Source organism: Leptonotus elevatus, chromosome 15 (genome assembly GCF_054856555.1).
Source record: "Leptonotus elevatus isolate MCC_2025b chromosome 15, RoL_Lele_1.0, whole genome shotgun sequence".
NCBI lineage: Eukaryota > Metazoa > Chordata > Actinopteri > Syngnathiformes > Syngnathidae > Leptonotus > Leptonotus elevatus.
The window spans coordinates 4,903,859-4,914,295 of record NC_141253.1 but is presented as its reverse complement, the minus strand read 5'-3'; the positions used below and the strand labels follow the sequence as shown (position 1 = coordinate 4,914,295).

The window sequence follows — 10,437 nt, the reverse complement described above, 5'->3', positions numbered from 1 at the left end:
AAGTACACATTAGGATATCTTTGTAAATATACATGTACATAACAGAAAACTTGCAATAAATTTAAAAATACTAAATCTTTGCTTGCTTTTGTCTGTTCTTTCAGGTAAAATGTCCGTCACATGCTTTGATCAAAATATCCCAAGGATCGATAACGACAGCACTCTTTTCACCTTTTTTTATTTATTTATTTATTTATATTTACCTATTTATTCTCCCAGTCCCTCTACTGCGGGGTGTTTGTTTTGTTACCGTGCCAATCTCAAGACTGCCAAGAGGTAGAGCAGCCACTTCTAAAGGGAGACTGAGAACCAAACTTCCATCAGGTAGACATTTTCTCACAGGTAAAGTATGTATAAAATGTTTGTTAGCAAAACATAACAGCTAGCCTGCTAGCTAACGTCAACACCGGAGCATGCTATCACTGTAAAAATCCATTAATTAGCCAAATCTCAGTGTCAATTCCCGCGCTCTATCCTTCAATCATGGTTCGGCGTTCCTCATGTTACCTTTCGACTGATATTTCACACATTCCGACTACGACAGTAGAGAAGAAGACGTTTTGTTTTAAGGGTTGCTAATTAGCATAGGAGGGTAGCACCGTCTCTCGTCTCTTCCCGTGGGCAAAGGGACGAGAGACGGAAGTGCCCATCTTTGCAGTGCCGGAAGTACGTGACATCGCGGTGAAAAGGTCTATAAGCGATACGATATATTGGTTAACAGCTGGGAAGTTTACTGTTAGCCCTGAATGCAACGCAGTTCTTAAATTAGACTGGAAAATTCGCCATCCATCTCCCCTTCCCCCATCCCGTGACCCCTTGCAGCGTCTCTCCGCCTCGCTCCGATTTGTCTTCCACTGTCTCCAGCCATCGCTCGGCCTCTTCATCTCTTTTACTCCTCATGATCCTGTTCTCAATCCCTCCGAGCGCCCCTCCAGTCTCTCCTGCACCCCAACGGCCCAAACACACTGACCCAGACTCCCGGCGCTCCTTTGAAGTGAGCGATGTGACCCCGGCGCTCCAGATGCCCCGACACCGCCAGTCTTATCCTCTCCGAGAGCCGCCGGCACGGCCCACAGAGAGAGCCGGTCATTAACCCTGAACAACCTCCGCCTCCCCTCCAATGCTTAAACACATGATGTATTGCAACTACCACCCCCCCACCCCACCCCACCCCCCGCCCCAACTCCACCCTCGATTCACCCAAACATGCATGTGTGGGCGAGGGCCGATGACGCAATAAGCTCTTTAAACATTTAAAGAACGGGTCAGCTTTTCAAAGGGAGGAGCTGGAACCTTTGGCCACGACTTCAGTTATCACGGTCAGCGCTTGAAAGTCTGCTGATACGTCAAAAAGAAACAAATGGTTGGATAACAAATGAGAGGCCTGGAAGATGGATGAAACTCCGGTCCAGGTACACTGCCGGTTTATTTGGATAATGAGCGTCTATCTTTACCTGGCGTGAAAGGAATAAGATAGGAATTGAAAAAATAAACCACTAAATGAACATGATGAAATGTGCTCGGGGTACTCAAAATATGTTGAAACCTTGGACGAAAGACTCCTTCGTTCGTTTTGGTAAGCCAGACTCGAGACGTTTAGAACAAAAAAAAAATTGAATTCAATCATTTCAGAGAAATGATGAGTCATGGCCTCAGTCGGCCTCCAATGAGAGAAGCTAAACAAATCAAAGAGCGGGTGCCGTCGTATGACAAAGTAGAAGAGTGCAAGAACAAGAGCATTCCTTGGACTAGAAAAACGAGGGAGGGGGATTACGTTATTAAGATGTACTGAAACACGGATCACCGCAGATGGATGAGCTCCCAGCACAAAGAGCTTCTTTTTTTTTTTTTTTTCAAAGAATCAAATCCATCTCATCCAAAACATCTGCTTCCATTGTTAAACTGTGGCATTCTTTCGCCCCTCTGCTTTGGATCTCCAAAAAAAATTAGTAGAATTTAATATTTGTAAACATATTTATTCATATTTTTAGAGAAACTATTTTTAAATGAATTAATGATTTAGATAAAAAATAAATTATTTAAATATTCAGAACAATGTCAGTCCAAATTTGTAAATTGTCAGAAAAAGAGAGACCAACAGAATTTGTTTTAATTACCTAAAAATGTCCAAAAAGAGAGGAAAAAAAGAAAAATGCCCCAAAATGTCCATAAAATTGCCAAAAAATGTCAAACAGTTCCAAAAGTAATCAGAAAGTGTCCAAAAACTAAAGAAGAAATCGGAAAATTACTACAAAATATAGACACATAATTGCCCCCAAAAAGCCAGAAAATTCCCCCAAAACGAAAAAGGTAGAAGAAAATGAATGTGTACGCATTGTTTCCTTCATCACAATCTTCAAATGTTTTGCGGCTTCACAGCCATTTCTTTGGCCTAAAAATGGCTCTTTTGACAGGAGTAGGTTGCTGACCCCCGAGCTCATCACAAACCGTATGAACAGTCCACGTCGGAGGGTTCTGATTTATCTTTAAGAGACGATCTTTCCTGAGTAAATATAAAGATTTGTTATAAAAACTTTTTAAAAGTGTACAAGACGGCAAATGCTAATATCGTTGTCGTTGGCAAGTTTTTTTTTTTTTCCAGGCCGCGTGTTTGATTCCTGGCTCGGAGCTTGCAGTCGACTGGCTATGGGGTCGGTCTGGAATGGTCCCTCCATCAGATAACGCATTTTCTGGTTCGTGTAAAGACGTCCGCCATATCAACAAAGACATGCATCAACGTAATGGGAAAGCTGCATCTGTACGGGGGCAGCCGCTCTTGGCTTCACCAGCTGGCAGACACAAGATCTGGGACGGGAGCGCTGAAATGGAAGCAAAGAGCTTTCCATCTCCCACGTTCAGTCTTTCAGCACCACTCCTGGCCAGAATCCTGAGGGACCGGGGGGTGGGGGGCGTTAAGGAGGGGGGAGGGGGGAGCAGGGATCCTCTGGTAGAATCAGACAAGGATGATACAATGATGATAGGGTGAGAACCAAAGCCCTAAACTGTGTTCCAAACTATTCGGCATATGGGTTTTATGGCATTTTTTTTATATTTTTGTGAAAAATACCAGATTCAAGGATTTGTCAGAAAGCTGCGATGGCCGAGTGGTTAAGGCGTTGGACTCGAAATCCAATGGGGTTGTCCCGCGCAGGTTCGAACCCTGCTCGCAGCGTTGACACTCTACCATGAATAATCAACTTTTCTTTGAAGGTTGTAGGGCAAAAGATTGTCAAATCAGTGTATTTTGAAATTGCTGCATAAAAACCGTCACTCAACTTTAGTGGTGACTGTTGAACTTAAGAACCATATCTATACATATACACTTTCAATGATGGACGCTCATTATGCTGAGCAATCGACAAATGACGGATTGACGCTTCGGCTTGAAATATTGATGCACTGACGATGACGGAAGGGTGTCCCGACTGTTGACAATTAGTATAGCGGGAGTCAAAACAGCAATTGTCAGCTGCGATGGCCGAGAGGTTAAGGCGTTGGACTCGAAATCCAATGGGGTTGTCCCGCGCAGGTTCGAACCCTGCTCGCAGCGTCAAAACTCTTCCGTGGGTAATGAGGAAGTTTTAGTGGTGACTGTTGAACTTAAAAACGATATCTATACATTTACACTTCCAATGACGGAAACATTGACGGACGCTCATTATGCTGAGCAATCGAGAAATGACGGTGTGACGCTTCGGCTTGAAATATTGATGGACCGACGATGGCGGAAGGGTGTCCCGACTGTTGACGATTGGTGAAAGACGGACGCTCAAAATTCAGTGACGCGCCCGCCTCTGATAACTAATTAACATCTTGGCTCAAATCCCTTAAGAATTTTAAGATTTCTTCAACTGCCTAGACTGTCTTTATAGCAGCATCGTGGGAACAACAGCAGCAATTGTCAGCTGCGATGGCCGAGAGGTTAAGGCGTTGGACTCGAAATCCAATGGGATCTTCCCGCGCAGGTTCGAACCCTGCTCGCAGCGTCAAATCTCTTAAATGGATAATCGGTTTGGTCTGAAGGTTGAAGTGCAAAAGTTTGCCAAATCTGAGTGAAAACAGTCACTAAAATTTAGTAGTCACTGTTGAACTTAAGAACTATATTTACTGCCACATGCAACTGAAGCACAACAAGGTCTAAAGTGGGCATGTCGAGTTTGTCTACAATTCGTATATGTGGAACTTCCACTTGACGTCAGAGGTAATTAACACAGGTGGGCATTCCCTCAATAATGACGGGCGTCCATTTTTTTGGGAGGATTGACGAGAAACTTTGAAAATGGACAAACTCATATTGACGGAGAGGGTTTTTTTTGTCCATCACTGTAGCTGTCAATCCGTTGCGGTTTTCAAAACTGGGAACAACTGCAGCAAGTGACAGCTGCGATGGCCGAGAGGTTAAGGCGTTGGACTCGAAATCCAATGGGATCTTCCCGCGCAGGTTCGAACCCTGCTCGCAGCGTCGAAACTCTTACATGAGCAATCATGTTGTACCTGAGCAGGGTTTGACCGTAGGCTACATGAACTGTGAAAGAAATCTCGGTCTCTTGAAATTGCTCATTGAAAAGAGTCACTCAATCCCTTCATTATGCAGGGCACATGCAGCTTATGATCAAATGTACTTAAGGTAGGTCTAAGGAACTTTTCAACCTTAATAAATTATTTTCATAACTCTTCTGATGAAACACGGACTTAAAAACTAGTTGAATGGTACCTTTGGGTCTGTATCATTTTTACAGGCACTCAGCAACTTTGAGGAGGATGGTAGTAACGCTGCGAAACAAAAAACTACAAAAACATTGGCCCGGATTTCCCTCGCTGGTGCGGGCTAAAACGACGCAATGCGCTTGTCCTCATAGGAAATCTGGTCTTCCTTCAGATATAATAATACCACTTGTGTCCATATGGCGCCGCCAGAATCAATCAAAATGAACAGTTCCTTAGTGTTGCTTTAATTTGAATAAAGTTGAGTGACTGTTTTCAATTTCAAGATAGTCAGATTTCTTTCACAGGTCATGTAGACTACAGCCAAACTATGCTCAGGTAAGACATGATTACTCATCTAAGAGTTTCAACGCTGCGAGCAGGGTTCGAACCTGCGCGGGAATATCCCATTGGATTTCGAGTCCAACGCCTTAACCTCTCGGCCATCGCAGCTGTGATGTTCTGTGAATGTTCCTACTATGCTGTTGTAGTCTAGGCAGTTTTGAAAATTGAAATTTGAAAAGGATTTGAGTCAAGATATTAATTATCAGAGGCGGGCGCGTCACTGAATTTTGCGCGTCCGTCATTCGCCAATCGTCAACGGCCGGGACACCCTTCCGTCATCGTCAGTCCATCAATATTTCAAGCCGAAGCGTCAATCTGACATTGATGGACAAAAAAAACCTTCAGTCAATATGAGTTTGTCAATTTTTAAAGTTTCTCGTCAACCCTCAAACACAATGGACGCCCGTCATTATTGAAGGAATGCCCACCTGTGTTAATTACCTCTGACGTCAAGTGGAAGTTCCACATTTAAGAATTGTAGACAAACTCGACATGCCCACTTTAGACCTAAAGTACATTTGGTCAGTAGAATTTGCATGTGCCATTTATAAATGGTGCCAGCAGGGCTTGAACCTGCACCAGAAGTTTTGATGGGATTTCTAGTCCAATGCCTTAAGCTCTCAGCTGTGAACTGTTGTGCTTCAGATGCATGTTGCAGTAAATATAGTCCTTAAGTTCAACAGTGTCCACTAAATTGTAATGACTGTTTTTAAGCAACAATTTCAAAACACTCCGATTTGACAATCTTTTGCACTTCAACCTTCAGACCAATATGATTACTCATGTAAGAGTTTTGACGCTGCGAGCAGGGTTCGAACCTGCGCGGGAAGATCCCATTGGATTTCGAGTCCAACGCCTTAACCTCTCTGCCATCGCAGCTGACAATTGCTGCTGTTGTCCCCACGATGCTGCTATAAAGACAGTCTAGGCAGTTGAAGAAATCTTAAAATTCGAAAGGGATTTGAGCCAAGATGTTAATTAGTTATCAGAGGCGGGTGCGTCACTGAATTTTGAGCGTCCGTCTTTCGCCAATCGTCAACAGTCGGGACACCCTTCCGTCATCGTCAGTCCATCAATATTTCAAGCCGAACCGTCACACCGTCATTTCTCGATTGCTCAGCATTCTAAGTGTATATGTATAGATATCGTTTTTAAGTTCAACAGTCACCACTAAAATTGAGTTTTGAAGCAACAATTTCAAAATACTCAGTATTGACAACATTTTGCCTTCAGAACTTCCTGATCAACCATGGAAGAGTTTTGACGCTGCGAGCAGGGTTCGAACCTGCGCGGGACAACCCCATTGGATTTCGAGTCCAACGCCTTAACCTCTCGGCCATCGCAGCCTACTATAGGAGTCTGCAGTATAATTTATTGACGCTTTATTTTGAAATTACCCTTAGCGTCGGCGGCGTGTTGAGTCGGCTTCCTGCTTCCACCACGTTAGGACTTTGTCAGGAACCCGTTTGAATTGTTAGGACTTGGTTAGGACTCGGTTAGGAATGTTTCCACAGTCCGTCCGGCGCAGGGTCGCAGCTGTCATATTCTGTTGTGGTTCCCACTATTGCTGCTATAATCTAGGCAGTTATGAAAATGAAAATTTTAAAGGGATTTGAGCCAAGATGTTAATTATCAGAGGTGGGCAAAATGAGCGTCCGTCAATGTTTCCGTCATTCGAAACGGGCGTCCGTCAATGTTCCATTGACGCAAGGTGGTAGCTGTGATGGCTGAGAGGTTAAAGCGTTGGACTCGAAATCCAATGGGATCTTCCCGCGCAGGTTCGAACCCTGCTCACAGCGATGTTTATTTAAGTGTGATCAGTTGTACCTGGCCAGAGAAGTTGGAAGTACAAGTACCCGAAAGCTGGCTCACATGGCTCGATTGTTAAAATTGTTAGCAAACTTCCAAACTCTGAACTGTCATGGATTGTCTGACTGCCTGAAAATATTTGATCGCACGGGCTAAGAACCTACCAAATGATCTGTCATTTGACATAAATTGTATTAAAAATCTTGGCTCAGATTTCCTTTTGAAATGAATAGACTTCTTGCTTTGGCAAAGCAGTAATCCCTGATGGTTTAGCTGCAACTGTTTAAACGCTAAAGCAAATTCTGCAGGGATCAAGGCTAAGTCTAAAGGTAGTTCTGTCGATTTGATACTTTTTTCTTTCTTTTTTTCCAGTAAGAGAATATTGCAAAACCAAGTGTGAATCGGGGGCAAATCAGTTTTCCGTAATTTATGGGAAGTCTTCATGAAAGGACATTTATGACAGCATAAGCCATTTCGCTCGGGTGAAATATTGTTCTGTACCAATCTGATCCAATTTAATGCAAAAAATGCGCCTTCATCACTTATTCACTGACATCTGAGTGCTGTGGATCAGAGCACACATCATTCAGAATTTGATTTTTGACACAAAAAAAAATCAGTTTCACTGTCATGGATCCTGTTTTCAGCTTCAGTCTTTCATAGCAGCGATTACTCCAGAAAAAAAAAAACAAAGTCAGATCACATTTGAATAAATGGCTAAATAATTCCATCCATCTTCGTCGGGCAGCATTTGCGCGCTGGAACGTCGCGTCAGTATTTCAATGTCAAAGTTGAAACAGCCTCCAGCTATCGCATCATTAGAGCTGATAAGACACCACGACCAGGCTCCGACCGTTCCTGGCCGAGTCTGTGGGAATTACAGGTACAAACAGCGGAGAGAAAACAACCCTTCCGCACGTCCACCTGGGCGAGACCTTTGCTCCATATGGAACACATTTAGACTTCATGTCAGTCGTGTGAGTCGGGCTGCTTTCTTTCAGTTTAAATGTCTCGACCTGCTTTGTCCATGGGAAGATCCCAAACAGTGTCGGGTATATGCAGCACGTTTTCATGGAATGGAATGCAGACCCGCGGAACTTGAACGCTTCGCGGAAGTTGAGCAAGGAGAATTAAGTGAATAGAAAACTGCAATAAAGGTAAATATGTCATAAAGGGATTTGTAGGGTACACGTTCACCGACTGATTTTCACTGATCTTACATCTTTTTTTTTTTTTTATGTGAATTTTTACTGCTTTTATAGTGTGTGGTGTACTTGAAATGACCTAAACAGTGCAGCACACACATAACAAATTCTGTTGTAGTCTGACCTGTGAGAGGCAGTATGGCTTGAAAAAGGAGGGAAAAAAAGGCTAGCTAGGCTAGGCTAGGCTAGGCTAGGCTAACAGTTATCTTATCTGTGGCTTCTGGTCATTTCTGGATTAGCTACAGTTCCATGTCACAATTTCGGTGTCTGTAGCTTGGGCTAACACAGTGTTTACCGACATAAACATTAAACGGGTTTAACATTTATCGAAGGGAAGGTTAAAATGTTTTGTGATTACTTCTTTAGTCATTTGTTTTTGTCCGTAAACGTTTTAGTTTGACTTCTCGAAGTTATTTCTAGCGTCGTTACTGGCATCTTAATCGTAAACTAGTCCAATTTTTGACAGCTGCGATGGCCGAGAGGTTAAGGCGTTGGATTCGAAATCCAATGGGATCTTCCCGCGCAGGTTCGAACCCTGCTCGCAGCGTGTGAAATTTCTTATTAGCATTGGATAGTATTTAGCAAGATGCTTGGAAAACGGAGTTTTCTACTTTAAATGAAGCTAACTACACTGAACCATTCACATACCAGAGAAATGTAGCAAGCTAAGCTAAAGCGCTCGGAATATCAAGTCCAGTCTTTCGTAATTGGCAACTTGAGTCAAGTCATGTGACTTGGGCAGTATCAATGGGATACGTTAACCGCAACTCGGGGGGACTCGACTCGATGGGGGTTTTCTGTCACTACTGTCGGATCAATACCTCGCCTGCTGAGGAATTGAACCCGAGGGTCGAGGTGCAACAATCCCACGTGGTCCCACTGCACCTTTGGAGACGGCGTGCCAACCCCGGCAGGTCAATACGTCTCGAGGCAGCGGTATGGGGCCATCACATTTGGGAAAGACTAAGTTGACTTTTCATGCGTGGCGCTTAGAACGGCAAGACAATTACGAACGATGCTGTTGAGGAGGTTTGCACAGTTTTTACATTAAACCGATTGATCCAGATTAAGATAGGCTTTAATTTAATTTAATGTTGTGTGATTACAGAGAAGAATAAAATAATTACACTGTATAGAATTAGATGTATTTATTAAAAAAAAATACTGATCCATGAGCCATGAAACGCCAGGCCTGAAAATGAGTCACATTCATAATGGAAAAAGTTTTTGTATCGCAAAAACCTGGCATTTGAACAGGGGTGTGTTGACTTTTTATATCGACCATATATCATCGCAATAATATTCGCTCGCAGGACAAAAACAAGGCAACATAAGTACTGGATCAATACCAGCGATCCTCAAGAGGCGCTCCGAGACGTTTGTGGTAACGTATCGATCTGCCTAAAATGCGAGGTGTCCGCATGATGTTCTGAGAGGCTCGGCGGTCTGACTGTGTGCCGGCAGAGCCGCGGGATTCTCCCGCCCGCCCGCCACACCCCCTTACCCCCCCCCCGCTTCCTCCTCCTCGCCGGTATAACGCCGCCTTTGCCCTTTGCGCGGAGCCTCCACAGAGGTCCACGTGTGACTTGATGCCATCGATTAAAGTCAAAACGTCATTGGAGATGGGCTTGTGCCGCTAACCGCGTAGTTATTGGGGCCCGAGGAAATGAGGCAACCGGGCCCCAGAGGAAATAAACACTCGATATCTATCTCACCGGTGACTTTTTTTTCGGATCCGCAGCCATTCATGTTACTGACTTTAAAGCAAGGGTGGACAAACTCGTGTGCCTTTTTTTTTTTTATGTCAGATGAGCCAAATTATTTGTATATAAGTAAATTAATAATAATAATAATTAAAATGATACCTCATCATTTCTACAACTAACAGCGCTGGCTAAACTTAGCTTCCCCCCAAAATTCAAAGACGTTAGTCTCAGTAAAGACTTCAACAATGCTTTGTTGTACGGCTGCAACTAATCAATTAATCTGCCCATTATTTTTTTTCGATTAATTGCAACAACAACAAAAAATCTATCCCTTTATTTAAAACAGGACATTATTTCAAATTGACAGTATAGAAAATACACCCCAAAAAAATTATGATTCAGTTACTGGCTTGGTCTGTAAAATGTAAGTTGTCGATTAATTTGTTAACTGATTAGTTGTTGGTTAATTGATTTAATTGTTGCATCTCTACTTCCCTGACACGAATTACTGTTTTTTTTTAGTGTGTTTGTTTTGTTTTACCAGTTGTTTTTGGTGCCATCTTGTGGCATGTTAAGGCTTTACAGAAATAGCATAAAAATACTCACCAGGAAATAGCTGTGGATAGGTTAGACAACAACAACAACAACAACAACAACAAAAACACGAA

General features: G+C 43.1%; 9 non-coding genes across 9 annotated transcripts; 6 read left to right on the top strand and 3 right to left on the bottom strand.

The window, feature by feature from the left end:
• Window positions 1–3,090: 3,090 nt before the first annotated feature.
• On the top strand, window positions 3,091–3,172 carry trnas-cga (transfer RNA serine (anticodon CGA)). The gene has a single exon. It is a non-coding gene; the product is annotated as a tRNA-Ser (tRNA).
• A 296-nt stretch (window positions 3,173–3,468) lies between these two features.
• On the top strand, window positions 3,469–3,550 carry trnas-cga (transfer RNA serine (anticodon CGA)). The gene has a single exon. It is a non-coding gene; the product is annotated as a tRNA-Ser (tRNA).
• A 354-nt stretch (window positions 3,551–3,904) lies between these two features.
• On the top strand, window positions 3,905–3,986 carry trnas-cga (transfer RNA serine (anticodon CGA)). The gene has a single exon. It is a non-coding gene; the product is annotated as a tRNA-Ser (tRNA).
• Window positions 3,987–4,380: 394 nt separating this feature from the next.
• trnas-cga (transfer RNA serine (anticodon CGA)) lies at window positions 4,381–4,462 on the top strand. The gene has a single exon. It is a non-coding gene; the product is annotated as a tRNA-Ser (tRNA).
• A 613-nt stretch (window positions 4,463–5,075) lies between these two features.
• On the bottom strand, window positions 5,076–5,157 carry trnas-cga (transfer RNA serine (anticodon CGA)). Its single transcript has one exon. It is a non-coding gene; the product is annotated as a tRNA-Ser (tRNA).
• A 689-nt stretch (window positions 5,158–5,846) lies between these two features.
• On the bottom strand, window positions 5,847–5,928 carry trnas-cga (transfer RNA serine (anticodon CGA)). The gene has a single exon. It is a non-coding gene; the product is annotated as a tRNA-Ser (tRNA).
• Window positions 5,929–6,313: 385 nt separating this feature from the next.
• Window positions 6,314–6,395, bottom strand: trnas-cga (transfer RNA serine (anticodon CGA)). The gene has a single exon. It is a non-coding gene; the product is annotated as a tRNA-Ser (tRNA).
• A 371-nt stretch (window positions 6,396–6,766) lies between these two features.
• Window positions 6,767–6,848, top strand: trnas-cga (transfer RNA serine (anticodon CGA)). The gene has a single exon. It is a non-coding gene; the product is annotated as a tRNA-Ser (tRNA).
• A 1,680-nt stretch (window positions 6,849–8,528) lies between these two features.
• On the top strand, window positions 8,529–8,610 carry trnas-cga (transfer RNA serine (anticodon CGA)). The gene has a single exon. It is a non-coding gene; the product is annotated as a tRNA-Ser (tRNA).
• The last annotated feature ends 1,827 nt before the right edge of the window (window positions 8,611–10,437 follow it).